The sequence below is a fragment of the Rattus rattus genome, chromosome 6, assembly GCF_011064425.1.
Source record: "Rattus rattus isolate New Zealand chromosome 6, Rrattus_CSIRO_v1, whole genome shotgun sequence".
Lineage (NCBI taxonomy): Eukaryota > Metazoa > Chordata > Mammalia > Rodentia > Muridae > Rattus > Rattus rattus.
The window spans coordinates 42,566,968-42,594,620 of record NC_046159.1 but is presented as its reverse complement, the minus strand read 5'-3'; the positions used below and the strand labels follow the sequence as shown (position 1 = coordinate 42,594,620).

At 38.6% G+C, this 27,653-nt stretch overlaps 1 gene segment (V, D, J or C); it reads left to right on the top strand.

Annotated features, from left to right (window-relative positions):
* Positions 1-27,653, top strand: part of LOC116904288 — a 72,950-nt gene that overhangs the window by 22,510 nt on the left and 22,787 nt on the right.

Genomic DNA, 27,653 nt, shown 5'->3' with positions numbered 1-27,653 from the left:
CTTCTCATGTCTTGTGTCATCTATTAGACAGATTTTTGGCATTTAATTTACTTAAGTGTCTTTGATTTTCAGTGCCTAGATATTTAGATTTAACTTCATTAAGTATATTTTCTGTGTATTCAGCTTTCTTTCTTTTTATGGAAAGCAGAAAATATAATTTAATGGAGTCCTAACTATTATGTTCACTTCTTTCATTCTATCTATCTATCTATCTATCTATCTATCTATCTATCTATCTATCTATCTATCACCTTCTATTTATTGATTTATGTAAAGACAAGATTTCTTGGTTAACCAAGGCTGTTCTGGAACTCATGGTTTGGCCAGACTGGTTTTAAATGCAAAACTCAAAAGGTCTGCCTTCCTCTGCCTCCTGATTGCTGGTTTCAAAGGTGTGAGCCACCACCATCAGGCATTTTATTTTATTGTTTTTATATATTTCATTCTTTTGCAATTTACAAATTTATATAATTATTTTTAGTATGCTTCTCCTCATCATTCTCTTCCCTGTCAGATTGAAATTTTATTCTTAACAACCCTTCCAACTCTAATGCTTTTTAAAGCATGACTGAAGGAGCTTATTTTGTTTGCTTCCATGAAAATGAATTGATGCTTATTTATTGGAACATAGCAACTTTTTAGTGGATACAAGGCTAAATTAAATGGCATATCCATCCTACCAGTAGTTACCTTGTTGTAACTCCTACTATCTTGTCAGGCAAGTTTGAAGAGTCAGGAACCTCCACAGAGGTTAAAATGGTCTTCTGTCCCATCATGTGCAGACCTTGATCAAGTAACCAAAGCAGTAATTTCAGAGAATAATGAACAGCCAAAATGAACTATATGAGGACTTCTTGCTATATTTTTGGTGCTATGTTCTTCTGAAACCCTGATGGGAGATGTTTCTGCAGCCTTAACAGGACAATATACATGTCTCATTGTGGATAATTGTTATGACACCATAGTTACACTTATCACTATTAAGAAAGGTGATCCTCTACATGAAGTACCACCCACTACAAAAAATGTTTATTGATGAAGATTGATATCCTTACTTATTTTCAGGTATAGATATAATTATGTAGATGATAACTTGACACCATGCTCATTTAGTCACAGAGCAGTTGTAAGTTACCAAAGATAGCATATGACTTCCTTAGAAATGGTCCCTTTACTGACTTTGAAATAGCCGACACTAATTTTCCCCCATAGATTAGGTCACAGAACTAATCACATTAATCTAGGTTATTTCTATAATAAGGATGATTATAGGAGTTTGTATCATGTTAAGCAGGTGACGATTATTGTAAGTTGTGAAGTTCACAGGTGAGCCAGACATTTGATAATGTTTTTGCCCATCACAGCTCTGCAGTTTCTTCTAGAACTGTGAAAGCTAGCAAACTAGGAGGACACTTTCAGCTGAATTCCACCACAATTTCTTTATCCTCTGGAACTAAAATGCATAGTGTCCTTGGCAACAGGGATTTTTAAACTAGTTCCAGTGGACAAATAAAAAAACTCACAATAGCATATACTTGATACCAGGGTCTTTATTTAATGTCACATGGCCTGCATGAGAGTATTATTTGCCACTGAATGCTGTCCATTGATTACTTTTAAAAAATAGAAAATAAAAAGTCTATGACTACAAAAGTACATACTTATATTTGTAAGCATTGACTATGTCCCTAGAAGGAAAAGTTTAAATTTTGATCACCCTAAATTTCATTGTTTATTTTCCCCAGTACATTTAAATTTATAATATATGCTAATTGAAATGCATTTTTTTAAATTCAGGGAATGGTTTTTTTCTTAACTTGAGTATTTCATAAAATATAAATTCTGAATTTTTCCCTAGCCATTCGGTTTCCAGGTGGAATCCCAGTCCCCTTCTTTTGATTTCCATTTCCTTATGTCTAAGGATGTCCCCCCCAACAGTCTTTTCCTCTATTCAATATTCTTAGCTGGAATGTTTTGTTTAGCTCTCCACCTGGTTTTTTAATAGGGGATATTTGGCTACCCTGAGATTATAACTTCATGGTTCTTTCCATATATTGTATATTGCCCTTATCAGATGAAGGATTGATAAAAAAGATTCTTCTACATCTGCTGATTGGCTTTCTGGCCCTCAACTGTGCCAGTTTTTCTCTGATTCCTTTCAGTTTTGGAGGTCCCTATTTCTTCTTTCAGTTGTTTGCTGCTGGCAAAATGCCATTTGTGTTTTTTTCTGGAAAATTTTGGGAAGTAACCATGTGTTCAAGATTCTTCCCTTCTTTTTTTCATTAATTTGAATGTACTTGGATGTGATGTGGAGGTCATTGATCAATTGGACTTTTTGCTCCATTTTACAGGAGCTTGAATGGATCGATTTCTTGAAGTCTGAAATGAACTTTGCCTCTCTCACCTATGGTCCTTGATTTTTGACCAAGAGCCAAAACCATCCAATGGAAAAAAGATAGCATTTGATCAAATGGTGCTGGTTCAACTGGAGGTCAGAATGGGAAGAATGCATATCATTCATGCTTATCACCCTATACAAAGCTTAAGTCCAAGTGGATCAAGGACCTTTTTCTGTGATGGGTTCAAACTAATAGAAGAAAAAGTGGGGATAGCATCTAGACACATGGGCTCTGGAAAAATTTTTCTGAACAAAACACCAATGGTTTTCATGCTGAATAAAATCCATTGACAAATGAACCAAAACTGCAAATTCTGTAAAAAAAGGACACTGTGGTTCTTTCCAAAACGACAACCAATAGATTGATGAAAAGAACTTTACCAATCCTAAAACAGATGGGGCTTATGTAAAATATTCAAAGAACTCAAATAGTTAGACCTCAGGCAGTTCAAATAACCCAATTAAAATGGGGTTCAAGCTAAACAAAGATTTCACAGAATGAGGAATACCAAATGACTGAGAAACACCTAAATGGAAATGTTGAACATCTTTGAGCCATAAGGGAAGGCAAATCAAAACAACCTGAGCTTTCACTTTTACACTCAGTGAGAATGGCTAAGATCAAAAACTCCGGGGACAGCAAATGCTGGTGAGGAAGTGGAGAAAGAGGAACACTCCTCCATTGTTGGTGGGATTTCAGACTGGTACAACCATTCTGGAAATCAGTCTGGAGGTTCCTCAGAAAATTGGACATTGAACTGCCTGAGGATCCAGCTATACCTCTCTTGGGCATATACCCAAAAGATACCCAAACATATAACAAAGACACCTGCTCCACCATGTTCATAGCAGCCTTATTTATAATAGCTAGAAGCTGGAAAGAACCCAGATGCCCTTCAACAGAGGAATGGATACAGAATGTGTGGTATATCTATACAGTGGAATATTACTTTGGTATCAAAACCAATGACTTCATGAAATTCATAGGCAAATGGATGGAAATGGAAAATATCATCCTGAGTGAGGTAACCCAATCACAGAAAAACACACATGGTATGCACACATTAATAAGTGGCTATTATCCCAAATGCTTGAATTACCCTAGATGGACAGAACACATGAAACTCAAGAAGGATGATGAAAATGTGACATTGTCTTCACTCCTTCTTTAAAATTTTCTAGAACAAAATACCCTTGGCTGGAATGCAAATTTAGAACCTTATTTCAACACCCATTCAAGCCTGTAATTCCACATGTGGCCCATATACATATTCAGGCACCAAACTAGATAAGATGGATGACCTCAAATATGCAGTCTTGACTGGAACGGATGTAGATCTCCTGAGAGACAACTCAGAATACAGCAAATACATTTTCGAATGCCCACAAACCACTGAACTGACAAGGAATGTTTTTGAAGGAATCAGAAAAGGACTGAAACCAGCTTGAAGGGGCTAGACACCATATGAACAACAATCCCAACCAACCAGAGCTTCCAGGGATTAAGCCACTGCCCAAAGACTGTACATGGACTGACCCTGGTCTCCAACCTCATAGGTAGCAATGAATAGCCTAGTAAGAGCACCAGTGGAAGGGGAAGCCTGTGGTCCTGCCAAGACTGAACACCCAGTGAATGTGATTGTAGAGGGGAGGGTGGTAATGGGGGGAGGATAGGGAGGGGAAGCACATATACAAGGGGAGGAGGAGGGGCTAGGAGGATGTTGGCTCAGAAACTGGGAAGGGGAATAACAATTGAAATGTAAATAAGAAATACTCAAATTAATAGAAATAAAAAAATGGATCAATTTGCATTCATCTACATTCTGTACTCCAGTTGAACCAGCACCATTTGTTGAATATGCTATGTTTCTTTCTTTGGATGGTTTTACCTTCTTTGTTAAAAATCAAGTGATCGTAGGTGTATGAGTTCATTTCTGGGTCTTCAATTCAGTTCCACCAATCTATCTTCATGTTTCATTACCAATACCATACAGTTTTTGTGACTTTTTCTCTGTTATGCTACTTGAGGTGAGGGATGGTGATTCCCCCAGAAGTTCATTTATTGTAGATTATACTTTTCAGGTGACAGCACATGCTGACCAGAATGTGTAGAAAGAGGAACACTCCTACATTGTTGGTGGGATGGCAAACTGGTACAACCACTCTGGAAATCAGTCTGGAAGTTCCTCAGAAAATTGGACATTCCACTATCTGAGGACCCAGCTATACCTCTCTTGGGCATATACCCAAAAGATGCTCCAACATACAACAAAGACATATGCTTCACTATGTTCATAGCAGCTTTATTTCTAATAGCCAGAGGCTGGAAAGAACCCAGATGTGCTTCAACAGAGGAGCAAAATATGGTATATCTACACAATGGAGTACTACTTAGGTATATAAGAAAATGAATTCATGAAACTTATAGGCAAATGGAATGAACTAGAAAATATCATCCTGATTGACGTAACCCAATCACTGAAAAACACGTTTGGTATCCACTCCTTGATAAGTGGATATTATCCCAAAAGCTGGAACTACCTAAGATGCAATCCACAGACCACAGGAAGCTCAAGAAGAAGATGACCAAAGTGCGGATGTTCCCACTCCTTCTTAAAAGGGGGTAAAATATCCATAGGAGAGGATAGTGGGTCAATGTTTAGAGCAGTGACTGAAGGAATGGCCATTCAGAGCCTGCCCTACATGTGGCCCATATATAGAGAGAGCCACCAAAACTAGATAAGATTGACGAAGCTAAAAATGCATGCTGAAATGGATTGGATATAGATCTCTCCTGAGAGACAAATCCAGACCATTTCCAAAACAGAGGTCAATGCTAACAGCAAACCTCTGAACTGATAACAGGATCCCGTTTGGGAGAATTAGAGGAAGAACTGAAAGAGCTGAAGGGGTTTGCAACCCCATCAGAACAACAATGCCAACCAACGAGAGTTTCCAGGGAGTAAACCACTACCAAAAGACTGTACATGGACTGACCCAGTGCTCCAACTGCATATGTAGCAGAGAATAGCCTTTTTGGGGCACCAGTAGTTAAGGAAGCCCTTGGTCCTGCCAATGTTGGCCCCCCAGTGCAGGGGGATGTCGGGGGCAGGGGGAACACCTGTATGGGGAAGGGCAAGGGATGGGGATTTATGGATAGGAAACCAGGAAAGAGATTAACATTTGAAGTATAAATAAAGAAATATCTAGAAAGAATGACAAAAAAGTCTTAGACCTAAAAATAAAGTGTCATCTACTTTAAGACAAAGGCGGTGTAATCTGAGGCAACAAGATAGCAAGTTGATATCTGATGGATGGATAAGCTGTAGAAAGCAAGACACCAAGCTTTTTATTTTAGTGTATATTTCTTTATTTATATCCAAATGTTGAAAGAACCCTGTTTTCCTTCACAGTGATGGAATAAAAAATTCTCTTCTTTTTTTTTTTTTTTTTTTTTATTATTATCTTGAGTATTTTTATATACAACAATGTTATTCCTTTCGGTTTATAGGCAAATGGAATGAACTAGTGTATATTTCTTTATTTATATCTCAAATGTTGCTTCCCTTCCTGTTTTCACCTCACAATGTGCCTCCCTCATCTCCCCCTCTCTTCTATCTTAGAGGGTGCGGGCACCCTAAATATCCCCACAACTTAGTCATCAAGTCTCCCCAGGATTAGTCGCATCATTTTACATTGAGGCAAGACATTGCAACTCTGTTGGGGAGCAGATACCACAATCAGGCTACAGCTTTAGGTACAGCCTCCACTCCAGTTGTTTGTGAACCCCCAAGGAGACTTAGCTTCATGTCTGCTTCGTATGTTCCTGGTGTCTTGGTCCTGCCTATGTATGCTTTTGGTTGGTTGTTCAATGTCTGAGAGTGCCCAGGGTTCTAGGTTAATTCAGTCTGATGGTTTCCTGTGTGGTTCCTATGTCTTTCAGAACATTGACTCCTCCCCTCAGCTGTACCCTTACAGTCCCTAACCTCCATCCAACATTTGGCTTTGTGTCTCTACATCTGTTTCAGTCAATTGCTGGTTGGAGACTCTCATAGTACAGTTATCCTAGGCTTCTGTCTGCTAGCATAACAGACTATCATTAATAATGTCAGGGATTGGTGCTTGGCTATGGGATGGGTCTCAAATTATTCTGGTTATTGACTGGCCATCTCCTTAGTCTTTGCTCCATCTTTGCCCATGCATTTCTTTTAGACAGGACAAATTTTGGGTCAAAAGTTTTATGGGTACATTGGTGTCTTTATCTCTCTAATGGGAGTACTGCTTGGCAACAAGAAGAGGTCTTTTTAAATTCCATGTCCTCACTGTAAGGCATTTCAGCTAAAGTCATCTCCTTTGTTTTCTGGAACCCTCCCCCTGCCAGGTTCTAGGACTTCTTTGAGATCCCTCTGACTACCTGCTCCCCTGCAGATTTCCATTCATCCTCCTGACCCTCTGGGTCTCTCTCCTGTGTTGCCCCATACCTGATCCTGCCCCCATTCCCCTCCCTTTTTCTTTTCCTACCCAGTTCCCTCACTCTGCCTCTAACAACTATTTTGTTGCACCTTTTAAGTGAGATTCAAGCATCCTTGCTTTTTTTTTTTTAAACCTTTTTGTGTATTGTGTACTTTTGGCTAATGTCCACTTATAACTGAATACATGTCACGCATGTCCTTTTTGGATCTGAGTATTTTTAGCATCTAATGAGATGATTATATAATTTTTTTCTTTGAATTTTTTTATTTAGTGGGTTACATTGATGGATTTTGTATATTGAACCATACCTGCACATTGGGATGAAGTCAAGTTGATCATGGTGAATGATCATTTTGATTTGCCCTTCTATTCGGTTTGTGAGAATTTCATTGAATAATTTTGCATCGATATTCATAAGGAAAAGTGGGTCTCCTGGCTGGTGCCTCCTGCTGGGGCAGATCACCAGCTTATCTGCTTCTTTGAAGACACCAAAGTCTGAAGGCCTCCCAGGAGATATGATACAGCTAGTGCTACAAGACTACAGGAGACTGGCAACAACCCTGGGACACAAGTGGCAGAAACCGGACAGAGATACCTAGATCATCTAACATCAGGGATAACCATTTAGTGAGAGACAGCAGGAGACCATAAGCAACAGAAGCTAATGTACTTTGGCTTCATCAGAACTCAGTTCTCCTACCATAGCTAGCCTACACACTAACACACCTGTAAATCAGGAAGCTGACCTAATAATATATCTCATGAAGATAATACAGTCTTTTGAGGAGGATATAAATAACTCACTGAAATAAACCCAAGAAAACACAGGTAAACAGGTCAAACCCTTAAAAAGGAATCAAATTCCTTAAGGAAATAAAGAAAAACACAATCAAACACCTGGAAGGAATTGAACAAAGCAGTCTAAGACCTAAAAGTGAAAGTAGAAATAATAGAGAACAAAAATGGAGGCTACCCTGGATAGAAAATAGAAAACCTAGGAAAGAGGTCAGGAATTAGAGAAACAAGAGAATACACCAACAGAATACAAGAGTTAAAAGAGAGAATCTCAGATGTAGATGATACATTAGAAGATATTGACACAAATGGCAAAGGAGCAATAAAGCTGATGATATGCCGCAGTGGATCTTCCATGGTTTTTTGAATGTCAATACCTCATTTTTTCTTTGTGCTCAATCATAGCCCATTACTAGGTATATTAAAGTTTGTTTATCCATTCATTTATAGAGAGGGATCGTGTTTATTTCTGGATTAAAAAATTTTTTAAAAAAAGCTGCAATAGATATCCCAAACTCGTTTTTGTATGGAAATAAGGTTCTAAATCCTTTAAATTAATAAAGAGCTCGCAGGACAACAGAGTAAGAACATGCTTTACATAATACACCAGATTGCCTTTCTTTTAAAAAAATATTTATTTATTTCTAGATTCCTAATTTTATTCCCCTCCCAGCCCAGCCTTCGATTGCTCCCTATCCTATATCTCTTCTGCCACCACCACGCTGGGTACATCCATTTCCCCCTCCCCCCCAGTCTCCATGAGGATGTCCCTGCCTTACCTACCCCACAAGATATCTAAATCTCGTGGGGTTTCCAGTCTTTTGAGGGTTAGGCACATCTTTTCTGACTCAACCCAGACCTAGCAGTCCTCTGCTGTATATGTGTTGTGGGTCTAGGGTATGCTGCCTGGTTAGTGATCCAGTATCTGTAAGATCACAATGGTTCAGGTAAATTGAAATTGATTTCTTCCACAGGGTGGTCTTCCTCCTCCTCCTTCATCAGACAGGAAGATATATTGGTCAGAGTTTTGACTGTGGAGTATTATCCCCATCCCTCACTTAATGCCATGTCTTTCTGCTGGAGGTTGGTTCTATAACTTCCCTTTCACCACTGTAGGACATTTCTTTTAGGGTCCTCCCCTTTATGTCCTGGGAGTCTCTCACTTCCCAGGTCTCTGGTACATTCTGGAGGGTACTTGCAACCTCCTTCCTCCTGAGGAAGACAGCAAAATGAGATCAAGGGGATACGAATTAGCAAAGAAGAAAAAAAGGTATCACTATTTTCAGATGATATGATAGTATACATAATTGATCCTAAAAGATCTGTCAGAGAACTTCTCCAGCTGATAAACAACTTCAGGAAAATGGGTGGATAAAAAATAACTCAAATAAATAAGTAGCCTTTCTTTATATAAATGATAAACAGAGTGAGAAAGAAATTAGAGAAATGAGTCCCTTCACAATAGCAACCAATAATATAAAGTATCTTGGGATAACTCTAACCAAACAAATGAAATATCTGTATGACAAAAAAATCAAGTCTCTAAAAAGGAAATAGAAGACAATCTCAGAAAATGGAGAGAACTCACATTGTCATGGCTCAGTAGAGTCAACATCGCAAAAATAGCCCTGATGCAATGCAATCCCTATCAATATCCCAACACAACTCTTCAATGTTATGGAAAGGGCAATTTTCAATTTCTTCTGGAAAGGTAAAACATCCAGAATAGTGAAAACAATTCTTAACAATAAAAAAGACTGCTTGGGGAAATCACCATTCCTGACCTCAAGCTATACTACAGAGCAATAGTCATAAAATACAGAGACAGAAATGTTGATCAATGGAATAGAATTGAAGACCCAAAAACAAAACCACATACTTATGGTCACTTGATTTTCAAAAAAGGTGCTAAAACTATCCAACGGATAAAGAGAGCATCTTCAATAAGTTGTGCAGGTCTACTTGGCTGTCTGTAGAAAAAAGAAAATAGATCCATGTGTGTCACCTTGTGCAAAGCTCAAGTCCAAGCGAATCAAGGAACTCAACCTAAAACTAGATACACTGAATCGAATGGAGGACAAAATTGGGCACAGGGGATAATTTCCTAAACAGAACTCCAATGACTCCTGCTCTAAGGTCAAGAATTGGCAAATGGGACCTCATGAAACTAGAAAACTTCTGTAAGGCAAAGGACATAGTCAGTAGGACAAATTGGCAACCCATGGATTGGGGAAAAAATCTTCACTAACTCAAGGTCTGATAGAAGAGTAATATCCAAAATATATAAAGAACCCAGGAATCTATCTAACATAAACCAAAGAACTCCATCAAAAAAAGGGTTATAGACCTTACCCAACAATTCACAACAAAGGAATCTTGAATGGCTGAGAAGCACCTAAAGAAATATTCAAAGTTCTTAGTGATCAGAGATGCAAATCAAAAGGATCCTGAGATTCCATCTTACAACAGTCAGAATGGCTATGATCAAAACCTCAGGTGACAGCACATATTGGCAAGGATGTGGATAAAGAGGAATATTCCTCTGTTGTAGGTAGGATTGCAAAGTGGTAAAACCATTCTGGAAATCAATCTGGAGGTTTTTCAGAAAATTGGAAGTAGGTCTACCTGAAAACCCAACTATACTATTTATGGGAATATTCCACGAAAGATGCTCCACCAGACCACCAGTGCAGATGTTCCTTTATATTCATAGTGGCCTTGTTTGTGATATCCAGAAGTTAGAATATACTCAGATGTTCTATGATAGAAGAGGGGATACAGAAAATTTTGTTCATTTACACAATGGAATACTATTCAACTATTAAAAACAAGGACACACTAAGGTTTGTAGGTGTTGTAAAAATATAAAAAATTAAAAAAAAGTATTGTTGGCTTTTACCTAACTAGGTCTGGCACCACAGTGCCCCAAGATATCTACTAGATATCTTGCTAGAAACACATCCCAACTCCTCAGCGGCCCAGTGTCTCGTGCCGCTACACATGTTCCTATACTCAAACCCTCACACAATAATCTTAGATCCAATTGATACGACATAATTGCCCACTTAAGCATACAAAGCCTGTACTGTCCATCCCTTGAGAACATTAGTAACAACCTGTAAATACACAGAGCAGAATTTTTACATCAGCCTCTATCTTCCTGCCACAGCTTCTCTCTCCCTCCTGTCTCTCTCCTAGTCTCCTCCTCTTCCTTCAAACTTCTCTCCTGCCCATCCTTCCTTCTCCTCCAATGAGAGGCCTCATTCTATCCTGTACCTGCCCCTCACCTGTACTTTACAAATTCAATGGGGAGAAGGTTCTGGTGAAGTCACCTGATTCCTGAGTACTTACTAGGCAGCTGTCCTTGGGGCAGTGGAATTAGCATCAAAATACAGATAACTTCAGGGCAAACCACAATATGTAGACAGATAAATAGAACTAGAAATTATCATCCTGAATGAGGCAACTCAGCCCCCAAAACAGGTGATTTTGTATATATATACATATATGTATATATATGTATATAGTATGTGTATATATACTATATATGTATATGTATATATATATAATTTCTATATCTATATCTATATATTCACTAATAATTAGATATTAGGTAAAAACACCAGAATGTACGGAACACCCAAGATACAGTCCACAAAACTGAAAAAGTTCAACAAGCCAAAGGGCCCAAGTCCCACTCTCTCATACCTCAATCCCAATTGAGAGGGAGAAAAAAGCAATCATTTGTGGGAATGGAGGAAGGGTCCTAGGTGGGATAAAAGACAGAGTGTGGAAGAGGGGAACATTATGTGGGGGAAATGGACTGAAGAAATGAATGCATGCAGATAGAATGGAAACACAACACCTAGGGGTGTAGGAGGTGGGATTACCTTCTAGAATGTCCCAGAATAGGTGGGAAAAAGGACAGAATGTGGAAGAGGGGAACATGAACTGGTATTTTGTGGAGGAAATTGACTGAAGCTCTGACTGCCTCCAGAAAGAATGGAAACAGGAATCCTGAGGAGGTAGGATATGGGATTACCCTCTAGAATGTACCAGAGAGTGGTAGGTGAGAGACTATCAGGACTCAAAGAGAGGGAGCTGAGATGAAAAGCCCTAAGGTGGGAGGAGGGAACTTACAGAACCCACTTCCAGCAGAAAGACATGGCATTAAGTAAAGGATGTGGTTGCCCTCCACAGTCTTACTGTCAAACTCTGACTGTAATTGTTTCTGTCTTAAAGAACTGCAGCAACAAAAATGGAGAAGAGCCTGAGAAAAAGGATGTCAAGTGACAGGCCCAAAGTAGATTCCAGCTCAAGGGAAGGCCCCAAGACCTGACACCATTACTGAGGCCATGGGATGCTCACAAAAAGGACCTATTATGACTGCCCTCCAAAAGACACGACAAACAACTGCAAGAGTCAGATGCAGATTTTTGCACTCAACCAATGGACACATATTGCTGACTCCTGTGGTAGAATAAGGGAAAATCTGGAAGAAGCTGAAAAGGAGGTTGACCCTGTAAGAGGACCAGCTGTCTCAATTATCCTAGCCCCTGATATCTTTCAGACATTGGACTACCAACCAGGCAAGGTACACCAGTTGAGATTAGGGTCCCAACGCAAATACAGTATAGGACGACTGAGTCTGGGTTCAGTCAGAGAACATGCACCTAACCCAGAAGAGACAGGAGGCCCCAGAGATTAGGGAGTTCTGGTGGGAGTTAGGGCAAGGTATGGGCATGGTGACATCCTCCAGGTGACAGGGACTGGGGAGGAGTTATGGGATGGAAAACAATCAGAGGGTGGACTGGGAAGGGAATAAAAACTCAGAGTGTAAAAAACAAAAAGATTGAATTAAATTAAAAAAAAGATTTTGAAAATATGCTACTCTCTCCACAATGTTTTGTACAAACCAGTATTTGCCACATGATAAAAGTCTTTCTTATATGCTTTTTGTACATCATCAAATTGGTGGTGTATTGACTTATTTTAAAACCTGGGTCGCACACCTCACTGCTCCCAAACCCGTTGGGAGAGAGAGCTCACCTCCTGGACAGGTGGACACTCCTGAGACTGCAGAGTGGGAGAGACCACCAATGCTGCCCACACCTGCCCACATCCCTGGCCCAAGAGGAAACTGTATACAGCCTCTGGGAACCTGAAGATAGGGGCACCTGAATGGAAGATCCCCCTCAGTCCAGACACCAACTGGACCTGAAGGGAACCGCTCAACAGTTCTCTGCACCCAAATCCCGTAGGAGAGAGAGTTAACCTTCAGAGGGGAAGACACACCTGGGAAGCCAGAAGAAATTACACTCTCCCCACATTTCTGACTCCAGAGGAAATCACCTAATGCCATCTGGGACCCCAGTGCACGAGGACTCACGGAAAAGACAGCAGAAGTCCTCCTGGTTGCCGCCCTCACTAGGAGGTCAAAAGCAGCCCTCCACAAGCCAGCAGGCCAGGGGATCACAGGTAAGACCAACTTTTTCTTTTCTTTCTTTTTTTTTTTTAAATGAACTTGAGTATTTCTTATATACATTTGGTGGCCTTCCTTTCGGTTTCTGGGCAAACATCCCCCCCTTCTTTATGTTGTTCCCCTCCCATCCTCCCCCCTTCCCTCCCCAACAATCTAGTTCTCTGGGGTTCAGTCTTAACAGGACCAGGGCTCCCCCTTCCACTGGTGCTCTTACTAGGATGTTATTTACTACCTATGGGGTCAAGTCCAGGGTCAGTCATGTATAGTCTTTAGGTAGTGGCTTAGTCCTGGAAGCTCTGGTTTGCTTTAGCATTGTTGTACATATGGGGTCTCAGGCCTTCAAATCTTCAGTTCTTTTCTGATTCCTTCAACTGGGGTCCCGTTCTCAGTTCAGTGGTTTGCTGCTGGCTTATGCCTCTGTGTTTGCTGTATTCTGGCTGTGTCTCTTGGGAGAGATCTACATCCGGCTCCTGTCGGCCTGCACTTCTTTGGTTCATCCATCTTGTCTAATTGGATGGCTGTATATGCATGGGCCACATGTGGGGCAGGCTCTGAATGGGTGTTCCTTCTGTGTCTGTTTTAATCTTTGCCTCTCTATTCCCTGCCAAGGGTATTCTTGTTCCCCTTTTAAAGAAGGAGTGAAGCATTCACATTTTGATCATCCGTCTTGAGTTTCATTTGTTCTTTTCTGCTCCAAGCGACCTGCTTGGTGGACTCAGGACGCAGTCCCATAGAAACAGCTGAAGATGAGTAGACAGGAAAGATTACACACCCCAAAGCAGAACACTCTGTTCCCATAACTGGCTGAAAGAAAACAGGAAAACAGGTCTACAGCACACCTGACACACAGGCCTATAGGATGGTCTAGCCATGGTCAGAAATAGCAGAACAAGGTAACACCAGAGCGAACCTGATGGCAAGAGGCAAGAACAGGAACCCAAGCAACAGAAACCAAGACTACATGGCATCATAGGAGCCCAATACTCCCACAAAAGCAAACACTGATTATCAAAACACACCAGAAAAGCAAGATCTAGATTTAAAATCACATTCGATCATGATGCTGGAGGACTTCAAGAAAGACATGAAGAACTCCCTTAGAGAAATGCAAGAAAACATAAATAAACAAGTAGAAGCCTAAAGAGAGGAATTACAAAAATCCCTGAAAGAATTCCAGGAAAACACAATCAAACAGGTGAAGAAATTAAAAATGGAAATAGAAAAGCAATAAAGAAAGGAAAGCGGAAACAACCCTGGATATGAAAACCAAAGTAAAGAGACAAGGGCCGTAGATACAAGCATGTCGCCACCAGAATACAAAGAGATAGAAGAGAGAATCTCAGGACCAGAAGATTCCATAGAAATCATAGACACAATGGTCAAAGAAAATGGAAAATGGAAAAATGTAGAGGGCCGCTATAACAGAAAAAGCTACTGGTCCAAAACGCACAGGAAATCCAGGACTCAATGAGAAGATCAAACGTAAGTGTAGTAGGTATATAAGACTGTGAAGACTCCCAGCTCAAAGAACCAGTAAATATCTTCAACAAAATCATAGAAGAAAACTTGCCTAACGTAAAGAAAGAGATGCCCATAAACATACAAGAAGCTAACAGAACTTCAAATATATTGGAGCAGAAAGAAAATCATCCCATCACATAATAGTCAAAACACCAAAAAGCACAAAATAAAGAAGAATATTAAAAGCAGTAAGGGAAAAAGGTCAAGTAACACATAAAGGCAGACCTATCAGAATCACACCAGACTTCTCACCAGAGACTATGAAAGCCAGAAGATCAAGGACAGATGTAATACAGACCATAAGAGAACACAAGTACCAGTCCAGGGTACTCTATCTTGCAAAACTCTCAATTAACATAGATGGAGAAACCAAAACATTCCAAGACAAAACTAAATTTAAAAAAATATCTTTCTACAAATCTTGCACTACAAAGGATAATAAATGGTAAAGCCCAACATAAGGAGGAAAGCTCCACCTTAGAAAAAGCAAGAAATTAATCATCTTGGCAACAAAACAAAGAGAAGAAAAGCACACAAACTTAATCTCACATCCAATTATGAATATGACAGGAAGTAATAATCACTATTCCTTAATATCTTTCAACATCAATGGTCTCAATTCTCCAATAAAAAGACATAGATTAACAAACTGGATATGCAATGAGGACCCTGCATGCTGATGCCTACAGGAAACACACCTCAGGGACAAAGATAGATACTACCTCAGAGTGAAAGGCTGGAAAACAACTTTCCAAGCAAATAGTCTGAAGAAGCAAGCTAGAATAGCCATTCTAATAAAAAAAAATCTATTTTCAGCTAAAAGTCATCAAGAAAGATGAGGAAGGACAGTTCATATTAATCAAAGGAAAAATCCACCAAGAAGAACTCTCAATCCTAAATATCTATGCTCCAAATACAAGGGCACCTACATATATAAAAGAAAACTTACTAAAGCTCAAAGTACACATTGCACCTCACACAATAATAGGAGGAGATTTAAACACTCCACTCTTATCAATGGACAGATAATGGAAACAGAAATTAAACAGAGACATAGACAGACTAAGAGAAATAATGAGCGAAATGGACTTAACAGATATTTATAGAACATTCTATCCTAAAACAATAGGATATACCTTCTTCTCATGACCACATGGTATTTTTTCCAAATTAACCATATATTTGGTCATAAAACAGGACTCAACAGATACAGAAAGATAGAAATAATCCCATGCGTCCTATCAGATGACCACAGGGTAAAGTTGGTCTTCAATAACAATAAGGGTAGAATGCCCATCATATACATGGACGTTGAAGAATACTCTACTCAATGATAACCTGGTCAAGGAAGAAATAAAGAAAGAAATTAAAAACTTTTTAGAATTTAATGAAAATGAAGGTACAACATACCCAAACTTATGGGACACAGTGAAAGCTGTGCTAAGAGTAAAACTCATAGCGCTGAGTGCCTGCAGAAAGAAACAGGAAAGAGCATGTGTCAGCAGCTTGACAGCACACCTAAATGCTCTAGAACAAAAAGAAGCAAATACACCCAGGGGGAGTAGAAGGTGGAAATAATCAAACTCAGAGGTGAAATTAACCAAGTAGAAACCAAAGGGACCATAGAAAGTATCAGCAGAACCAAAAGTTGGTTCTTTGAGAAAGTCAACGAGATAGATAAACCCTTAGCAAGACTAAGGAGAGGACACAGAGAGTCTGTCCAAATTAACAAAGTCAGAAATGAAAAACAAGACATAACTATAGAATCAGAGGTAATTAAAAAATCATCAGATCCTACTACAAAAGCCTATATTCAACAAAACTTAAAAATCTGCAGGAAATGGACAATTTCCTAGACAGATACCAGGTACCAAAGTTAAATCAGGAAAAGATAAACCATTTAAACAACCCCATAACTTCTAACGAAATAGAAGCAGTCATTAAAGGTCTCCCAACTAAAACGAGCCCAGGTCCAGTTGGGTTCAGTACAGAATTCTATCAGACCTTCAAAGAAGACCTCATACCAATACTACCCAAAATATTTCACAAAATTGTAACAGATGGAGTCCTACTGAATTCCTTCTATATAGCCACAATTACTCTTATACTAAAACCACACCAAGACCCAACAAATAAAGAGAACTTCAGACCGATTTCCCTTATGAATAGCGACACAAAAATACTCAATAAAATTCTGGCAACCCAAATCCAAGAGCAGATCAAAACAATCTTCCACCAGGATCAAGGAGGCTTCATTCCTGGCATGCAGGGATGGTTTAATATACGGAAAACCATCAACGTAATCCATTATATAAACAAACTGAAAGAACAAAACCACATGATCATTTCATTGGATGCCGAGAAAGCATTTGACAAAATTCAACACCCCTTCATGATAAAAGTCCTGGAAAGAATAGGAATTCAAGGCCCATACCTAAACATAGTAAAAGCCATATACAGCAAACCAGTAGCTAACATTAAACTAAATGGAGAGACATTTGAAGCAATCCCACTAAAACCAGGGACTAGACAAGACTGCCCACTCTTTCCCTACTAATTCAATATAGTTCTTGAAATGCTAGCCAGAGCAATCAGTCAACAAAAGGAGATCAAGTGGATAAATATTGGAAAAGAAGAAGTGAAAATATTACTGTTATCAGATTATATGATAGTATATTTAAGAGATCCCAAAAGTTCCACCAGAGAACTACTAAAGCTGATAAACAACTTCAGCAAAGTGGCTGGGTATAAAATTAACTCAAATAAATCAGTAGCCTCCATCTACACAAAAGACAAACAAGCCGAGAAAGATATTAGGGGAACGACACCCTTCATAATAGTCGCAAATAATATAAAATACCTGGGTGTGACTTTAACCAAGCAAGTAAAATATCTGTACAATAAGAACTTCAAGCCTCTGAAGAAAGAAATTGAAGAAGACCTCAGAAGATGGAAAGATCTCCCATGCTCAGGGATTGGCAGGATTAATATAGTAAAAATGGCCATTTTACCAAAAGTGATCTACAGATTCAATGCAATCCCTGTCAAAATACCAATCCAATTCTTCAAAGAGTTAGACAGAACAATTTGCAAATTCATCTGGAATAACAAAAAACCCAGGATAGCTAAAACTATTCTCAACAATAAAAGGACTTCCGGGGGAATCACTATCCCTGAAATCAAGCAGTATTACAGAGCAATAGTGATAAAAACTGCATCGTATTGGTATAGAGATAGACAGATAGTCCAATGCAATAGAATTGAAGACCCAGAAATGAACCCACACACTTATGGTCAGTTGATATTTGACAAAGGAAATCAAAACTATCAAATGGAAAACAGATAGCATTTTCAAGAAAGGATGATGGTTCAACTGGAGGTCAGCATGTAGAAGAATGCAGATCGATCCATGCTTATCACCCTGTACAAAGCTTAAGTCCAAGTGGATCAAGGACCTCCACATCAAACCAGAAACACTCAAAGTAATAGAAGAAAAAGTGTGGAAGCGTCTCGAACACATGGGCTCTGGAGAAAATTTCCTGAACAAAACACCAATGGCTCATGCTCTAAAATCAAGAATCGACAAATGGGAACTCATAAAACTGCAAAGTTTCTGTAAAGCAAAGGACACTGTGGTTAGGCCAAAACGACAACCAATAGATTGGGAAAAGATCTTTACCAATCCTACAACAGATAGAGGCCTTATATCCAAAATATACAAAGAACTCAAAAAGTTGGACCTGCAGGGAGACAAATAACCCTATTAAAAGTGGGGTTCAGAGCTAAACAAAGAATTCACAGCTGAGGAATGATGAATGGCTGAGAAACACCTAAAGAAATGTTCAACATCTTTAGTCATCAGGGAAATGCAAAACAAAACAGTCCTGAGATTTCAACTCACACCAGTGAAAATGGCTAAGATCAAAAACTCAGATAACAGCAAATGCTGGCGAGGAAGTGGAGAAAGAGGAACACTCCTCCATTGTTGGTGGGATTGCAGACTGGTATAATCATTCTGGAAATCCGTCTGGAGGTTTCTCAGAAAATTGGACATTGAACTACCTGAGGACCCAGCTATACCTCTCTTGCGCATATACACAAAAGATGCCCCAACATATAACAAAGACACCTGCTCCACCATGTTGATAACAGCCTTATTTATAATATCCTGAAGCTGGAAAGAACCCAGATGCCCTTCAACAGAGGAATGGATACAGAATGTGTGGTATATCTATACAGTGGAATATTACTTTGGTATCAAAACCAATGACTTCATGAAATTCATAGGCAAATGGATGGAAATGGAAAATATCATCCTGAGTGAGGTAACCAAATCACAGAAAAACACATGGTATGCCCTCATTGATAAGTGGCTACTAGCCCAAATGCTTGAATTACCCTAAATGCACAGAACACATGAAACTCAAGAGGGACCAAAATGCGAATGCATCGCCCCTTCTTTAAAAGGGGAACAAGAATACCCTTGGCAGGGAATAGGGAGGCAAAGTTTAGAACAGAGGCAGAAGGAACACCCATTCAGAGCCTGCCCCACATGTGGCCCATACATATACAGCCATCAAACTAGATAAGATGAATGAAGCAAAGAAGTGCAGGCCAACTGGAACTGGATGTAAATATCTCCTGAGAGACACACCCAGAATACAGTAAATATATAGGCGATTGCCTGCAGCAAACCACTGAACTGTGAATGGAACCCCTGTTGAAGGAATCAGAGAAAGGATTGGAAGAGCTTGAAGGGTCTGGAGACCCCCATATGAACAATTAGCTGTGTGTCTTAACTACATGCCCCTTCTTCTCTGCAATTTAGTAGTCTCTGTACATGGACAAAATTTAAGTAAATTTCCAACTATACTAATGTGTTGCTCCACTTTTATAATTAATTTGAACTATATTAATTGATCTTTAATACCCTGATATTCTGTCTTCCTTCAGTAACCACATTTTATTTTGTTACTTTCACTTTTTGAGTTATTTTTCACATTTTAGAAGTCCACATAACTGTCCTCTTTATGTACTCTGTTATACAGACAAGAGCATTTGCATATTGCTCCCTAGGGTGGTCCTTGTCTTGTTGGCCTGAGATATAATCTCAACTGTCCTCTTTCCTTCACCGAACACTCTTGTAAGCTCATATCCTCAATATGATGAGTCCTGCCCAGTTCCTGTTTCTGCTAATGCTCTGGATTCAGGGTAAGGAGAATGGAAGTTGAAGGAGGAGAATGGGGATGGTAGGTGATCCCTCACTGCTTATGTGTGTTGTTAATTTGTGATCAGGCAGCTCATATTCTCCAGGACGAGCATGTAAGGTTTTGTTACATCCTAAGGAGAAATTCTAGATGGAAGAGTAGTCATGCAAAGATCAAGATTCTGACATAGATCAGATGGTGTGGTGAAAACTTTGATATATTAGAACCTTCAAATCACTTGTTTTATATAGAATCATTTGATAAATAATATTTTTAAATCACAAAAATTACCAGGATCTCACTTGAAAGTAATAACATAAAGGATTTCACAAACATTGCTCAGGAAGTTTGCACATGACTTTTGCACTATTGTATTATAATTTCAGAAACCAGTGGTGATGTTGTGATGACCCAGACTCCAGTGTCTTTGTCGGTTGCCATTGGACAACCAGCCTCCATCTCTTGCAAGTCAAGTCAGAGCCTCGTACATACTAATGGAAAGACATATTTGAATTGGATATTACAGAGGCCAGGCCAGTCTCCAAAGGGCCTAATCTATCAGGTGTCCAAACTGTACTCTGGGGTTCCTGATAGGTTCAGTGGCAGTGGATCAGAGACAGAGTTTACTCTTAAAATCAGCAGAGTGGAGGCTGAGGATTTGGGAGTTTATTACTGCTGGCAAGGTACACATTTTCCTCACACAGTGATACAGACCTTAACAAAAACTTTCTTGCATGGGGCAGACCACCTGGCAATGTGGTGCTTGACTGGAGAGCAGAGCACTCTGTGTCTGTGTGGGAGGGAGGGGTTGGAAACTTGAGTAATTGTTTGCAGTTGAGAGTTCTAACCAAACTTATCTGACTGGATGTGAGGTTTGACTAGATCTCAGGTGCTACCAATTTCCAATCCTTCTTGCTATAGCCATTGTGTGTTCTTTGCATCAGGAGAATTTCATCTCATTAAACTAGCTGATTTTTGAGGATTTCTATCTATTTTTCATTACTTCTTTGATCTTCATTTCTATTCCTTTCTTTTCTGAAGTATATGTGTTTGCTAATTCTCATTCCTATTTTCATTTTTTAATTTTAGATGTCTATACATATGCTTTTTATCTTTCTATGTAGACTTGGGAGCATTATTTTAAATGTCTTTTAAAATAAATTTGTAAATTTTATTTTCTGAGGGACAGTGCAACCAGAAATTCAGTATATTCATTTAGAGAATTCCTTTTGCTTTCCTTTCAATGTTTCTTAAGTCTTTATGTCTATCTTTGTGATTCTGGCATAATAGATGGTGGCTGGCATCATGAATGGTTTCTAGATTGGCTGTAAGGATCAGGAGAGGGAGGGGTGAGTAAGACACCAAGACTGGGATGCTTTCACCCCTCACCAACTAAAAATTAGAAAACTTCTTTATTTATAAAGATTAAAGACTTTGCTGTTTTGAAGAAATACAGATCATATCACTTTGTCCTGGGCATACTTTTCTAGTATGGCCAGGGTTCCAGGTTACTCATGGGTAGAAAGATTTTATTATCATCAACTCCATATCCTTATCCTTAAAATTCTGCAAATCATTTTACCTTAAGAAAACCAAAATTCAAGGAAGCAAGCAAGCAAGCATGTTCTCTGGCTGGCAGTAGCATATGGTTTTAAGATGCTTAGACAGAATACAGATAGAATCCAAGTCAGTGCATATGAATCACCCTTCTTTCAGCAGTCTGTATTATCTTTTAATAGTGACTCATATTGTTTCCAAATTTGCCTAATCCTGAGAGTTCAGGCATAGTGTTGTAGTTGTTATTTGCAATCTTATAAGAAAATTGGACATTGAACTGCCTGAGGATCCAGCTATACCTCTCTTGGGCATATACCCAAAAGATGCCCCAACATATATGTTCATAGCAGCCTTATTTATAATAGCCAGAAGCTGGAAAAGAACCCAGATGCCCTTCAACAGAGGAATGGATACAGAAAATGTGGTACATCTACACAATGGAATATTACTCAGCTATCAAAACAATGACTTTTATGAAATTCGTAGGCAAATGGTTGGAACTGGAAAATATCATCCTGAGTGAGGTACCCAATCACAGAAAAGCACACATGATATGCACTTATTGATAAGTGGCTATTAGCCCAAATGTGAATTACCCTAGATGCCTAGAACAAATGAAACTCAAGACAGATGATCAAAATGTGAATGCTTCACTCCTTCTTTAAAAGGGGAACAAGAATACCCTTGGCAGGGGAAAGAGAGGCAAAGATTAAAACAGAGACTGAAGGAACACCCATTCAAGCCTGCCCACATGTGGCCCATACATATACAGCCACCCAATTAGACAAGATGGATGAAGCAAGAAATTACAGACCGACAGGAGCCGGATGTAGATCGCTCCTGAGAGACACAGCCAGAATACAGCAAATACAGAGGCGAATGCCAGCAGCAAACCACTGAACTGAGAGCGGGACCCCAGTTGAAGGAATCAGAGAAAGAACTCGAAGAGCTTGAAGGAGCTCGAGACCCCTTATGAACAACAATGCCAAGCAACCAGAGCTTCCAGGGACTAAGCCACTACCTAAAGACTATACATGGACTGACCCTGGCTCTGACCTCATAGGTAGCAATGAATATTCTAGTAAGACCACCAGTGGAAGGGGAAGCCCTGGGTCCTGCTAAGACTGAACCCCCAATGAACGTGATTGTTGGGGGGAGGGCGGTAATGGGGGGAGGATGGGGAGGGGAACACCCATAAAGAAGGGTAGGGGGGGAGGGATTAGGGGATGTTGCCAGGGAAAACCAGGAAAGGGAATAACACTCGAAATGTAAATAAGAAATATAAGTTAATAAAAAATTATTATTTCTAAATAAAAAAAAGAAAAGAATTTGTTTAATAAAGGAATTGTTTTTTCTGCATTAATTAACATTACAAATCCCAGGTGTAAATCAATCATTTCCAAGACTGATAAATCCTAAAATTTTTTCTTTTTCCAGTTTATTATGTCATTTTTGGATCGTGTATACATTGTATCATATTATCTTAGTCATTTTAGCTTTTGTTGCTGAATGCTTACTAGAGGTTAAATATGTATGGTCTGTTATATTGAAGGTTATAATTCTACGAAATTCTATGTATGCTGTAAAAGGAGTTCTGTGCAATTTCTGTTGTCATATGTCCTGTCCTGCTGAACCTTGACAGCATCCTCTGAGTTGAAACTATTCTAATTATTTTGTTTAATGAACTATCTTAGGAGGAGATAACAATCTCCAAGGTACCAAGAAGATTCCTAAGTTGGGTCAACTAAGGTTACTTTATTGAGAGCAGGAGTAGTACATTTAGGACACTCAGGGGAATTCAGAAATAATTTTGTCAGAGAAGACATGTCTGAATCATTATGTTAATAGCCTCCAAGGATTTGACATGTACAGACTCAAATTCATAGTAAAGGGCCTCAGGTCAACCATCACAAATTGTGGCTCAGCTCTGCTGGCACATTGTCAAAACAGCTATGCTGGCTTCATGACATGTACTCTTCATCTAGCAAATGACTGTGCCACATAATTGTTGGCTTTACAGCTTTTATTTATGATTTTCATAATGAAAGACTTTCCTGTGGAAATATGCCTGGGAACTGTAGGTTGTACTTAGTTTTCAGTGTGTATGTTTTTGTAGTTTGTGTAATTCAATTGTAATCAAAATCCACAAAGCTTGCAAGTGTCCCAGTGGCCAATCTTTGAAAGCTGAGTTATGCCCACTTACTGAGATGTGGTTCTTTTCAAATGTTGTGTTACCTGCATTCAAAGGCAGGGTTGGGGCAGGACATCATTGTGTGAGTGGCTTTAGCAGGTTTCTCCATTGTTTCTCAATTGTGGAAGATCTAAGTTTGCTTGGACCTTAGGGTGATTATGTGCTTTTATAATGGTTTTAAATTTATTTAATATTATATTTAGCCACTTTGCTGAAGTTTTCTATTAGGTTTAGGAGTACTCGTTTGTAACTTTTGGGGTCATTTAAGTATACTATCAAATCATCTGCAAACAGTGACATTTGGACTTCTTTCTTTCCAATTTGTATACATTTGAATTCCTTTTGTTGCCTGATGACTCTGGCTAGGACTTTGAGTACTATATAGTAGGGAGAGAATAGACAGCCTTGTTTAGTCACTTATTTTAGGGGATTTAAGTTTCTCTCCATTTAGTTTGATATTGGCTACTGGTTTTCTGAATATTGCTTTGAATTTCTGATCATTCCAAGGTTTCTAACATCAAGGGGTGTTGGATTTTTATTGAATGCTTTCTTAGCATCTAGTGAGATGATAATGTTTTTTTTTTTTTTCATTTGAGTTTGTTATTATAATGGATCACATTGATGGATTTCCGTATACTGATGCATCTCTGCATCCCCTGGATGAAGCCTACATGATCATGATTGATGATTGTTTTGATGTATTCTTAGATTAATTTTGTCAGAATTTTATTGAGTATTTTTGCATTGATATTCACAAGGGAAATTGTCTGAAGTTCTCTTTTTTCGTTGGGTCTTAGTGTGGTTTAGGCTTAAGTGTAATTGTGGCTTCATAGAAGCAATTGGATAGTGTTCCTACTGGTTCTATTTTGTGGAATAGTGTGAACAGTACTGTTGTTAAGTTTTCTATGAAGGTCTGATAGAATTCTGCACTAAACTCATCTGGTCCTGGGCTTCTTTTTGTTGGGAGACTTTTAGTAACTGCTTCTATTCCTTTAAAAGTTATGGGACTGTTTAGATGGTCTTTCTGATCCTGATTTAATTTGTTTCCCTGTATCTGTCTAGGAAATTGTCCATTACATTCAGATATTCCAGTTTTGTTGGGTATTGGCTGTTATAGTAGGATTTGATGATTTTTTAATATCCCCAGATTCTGTTGTTATGTATCCCTTTTGATTTCTGATCTTGTTAATTTGGATACTGTCTCTGTGCCCTCTGGTTAGTCCATCTAAGGGTTTATCTATCTTGTTGATTTTTACAAACAACCAGCTCATGGATTTGTTGATTCTTTTACAGTCCTTTTTCTTTCTACTTGGTTGATATCAGCCCCAAGCTTGATTATTTCCTGCCTTCTACTCCTCTTGGGTGTATTTGCTTCTTTTTGTTTTAGAGTTTTTAGGTGTGCTGTCAAGCTGCTAATGTATGCTTTCTTGTTTCTGTTTGGAAGCACTTGGAGGTTTGAGTTTTCCTCTTAGAACTGTTTTCATTTTGTCCCAAAAGTTTGGGCATGTTTTTGTTTCCATTCTATTAAATTCTAAAAAGTCTTTTATTTTTCTTTATTTCTTCCTTGTCCAAGTTATCATTGAGTAGAGCGTTGTCCATGTGTATGTGGGTTTTCTGTTGTTTTTGTTGTTATTGAAAACCAGCCTTTCTCCTTGGTGATATGATAGGATGCATGGGATTACTTCAATCTTCTTGTATTTGTTGAGGCCTGTTTGTTTAGGGATTATATGGTCAATTTCTGAGATGGTACTGTGAGTTGCTGAGAGAAAGGTATATTCTTTTGTTTAGGAAGAGGATTTTATTCGATATTAAAATGGCTACTCCAACTTGTTTCTTGAGACCATTTCCTTGGAAAATTGTTTTCCAGCCTTTTACTTTGAGGTAGTATCTGTCTTTGTCTCTCAGATTTGTTTTCTCTAGGCAATAAAATATTGTATCCTGTTTATTTATCCAGTCCGTTAGTCTATGTCTTTTTATTGGGGAATTAAGTCCATTGACTTTAAGAGATATTAAGGCTTAGTGATTGTTGTTTCCTTTTATTTTTTTATTAGAGGTGGAATTATTTTTCTGTTGCTATCTTCTTTTGGCTTTGCTGCAAGAATTTTATTTTCTTGTTTTCCCTAGGGTTTAGTTTCTTTCCTTCTGTTGGAGATTTCTATCTATTATACTTTGTAGGGATGCATTTGGGAAACATATTGTATAAAATTAGTTTTGTCATAGAATAGTTTGGTTTCTCCATCTAAGTTAATTGAGAATTTTGCTGAATATAGAAGCCTAGGCTGTCATTTGTGTTTCCTTGGGGTCTTTATAACATCTGTCCAGCATCTCCTGGCTTTCATAGTTTTTGGTGAGAAGTCTGGTGTAATTCTGATAGGTATGCATTTATATGTTACTTGACCTTTTTCCCTTACTACTTTTAATATTATTTCTTTTCATTTGTGTATCTGGGCTTCTGACTATTATAACATGGGAGGAATTTCTTTTCTGGTTCAATCTATTTGGAGTTCTGTAGGTTTCTTTTATGTTTTGGGTATCTCTTCCTTTTGGTTTTGGGAGTTTTCTTCTATAATTTTTTGAAGATATTTACTGGCCCTTTAATTTGGGAATCTTTGCTCTCTTCTATACCTATTATCCTTAGGTTTGATCTCCTCATAGTGTCTTGGATTTCCTGGATGTTTTCAGGTAGGAGCTTTTGTTTTTTACATTTTCTTTGATGGTTGTGTCAATGTTTTTTATTTTATCTTCTGCCCCTGAGATTCTATTTTCTATCTTTTGTATTCTGTTGGTGATCCTTGCAACTATGGCTGCTGATCTCTTTCTTAGGGTTTCTATCTCCAGGTTAATCTGTCTTTGTTATTTCTTTATTGTTTCTACTTCTATTTTTAAATCCTTTATGATTTTGTTTAATTCCTTCATCTGTTATTTTGTTTTTTCCTGTAGTTCTTTAGGGGATTTTCGTATTTTTTCTTTAAAGGCTTCTACTTGCCTACCTGCGGATTTTTTTTTCTGTTATTGGATATCTTTTATTTACATTTCAAATGATATTCCCTTTCTTTTTTCCAGAAATAAGGCCCCTTTCCCTTCCCCTTCCCTTTTTCTATACTGGTGTTCCTCTCTGCATCCATCTGCTCTTCTCCCAACTGCCAACACTGACCTACACTGGTGTTCCAGCCTTGGCAGGACCAAAGGTTTTTCCTTCTATTAGTGCAAAACAAGATTATTCTCTGCTACCTATGCAGCTGGAGCCATGGGTCAGTCCATGTATAATTTTTAGGTAGTGGTTTAGTTCCTGAAAGCTATGTTTTTTGGCATTGTTGTTATTATGGGGTTGCAGGCCCTTTTAGCTCTTTCAATTCTTCTCTATTTCCTCCAAATGGGATTATGTTCTCAGGTCAATGTTTGCTCCTAGCCCTGGAATCTGTATTTGACACGCTGTGGCTGTGTCTCTCAGGTGACAGCTGTATCAGCTCCTGTCAGCATGCACTTCTTAGCTTCATCAATTGTATCTAATTTTGGTGGATATATATATTTATATATATAATATTTATATAATATATATATTTGGGCCATATATCCATGTGGGGCAGGCTCGAAATGGCCATTCTTTCAGTCTCTCCTCCAAACTTGGCCTCCATATCCCCTCTTATGAATGTTTTTGTTTTCTCTTTTAAGAAGGATAAGCATCTGCACTTTGCTTGTCCTTCTTGAGCTTCATGTGGTCTGTGGATTTTATGTTGGATAATTTGAGATTTTGTGCTAATATCTATTTATCAGTGAGTGCATGCTGTTTTTGTTTTTCTGTTATTGGATTACCTTACTCAGGAAGATATTTTCCAGTTCAATCCATTTGCCTATGAATTTCATGAAGTCATTGATTTTGATTGCTGAGTCAATCCATTTTATAGATGTACCACATTTTCTGTATTCATCTCTGTTGAAGGGCATCTAGTTTCTTTCCAGCTTCTGTCTATTATAAATAAGGCTTCTATTAACATAGTGGAGCATGTGACTTTGTTGTATGTTGGAGAA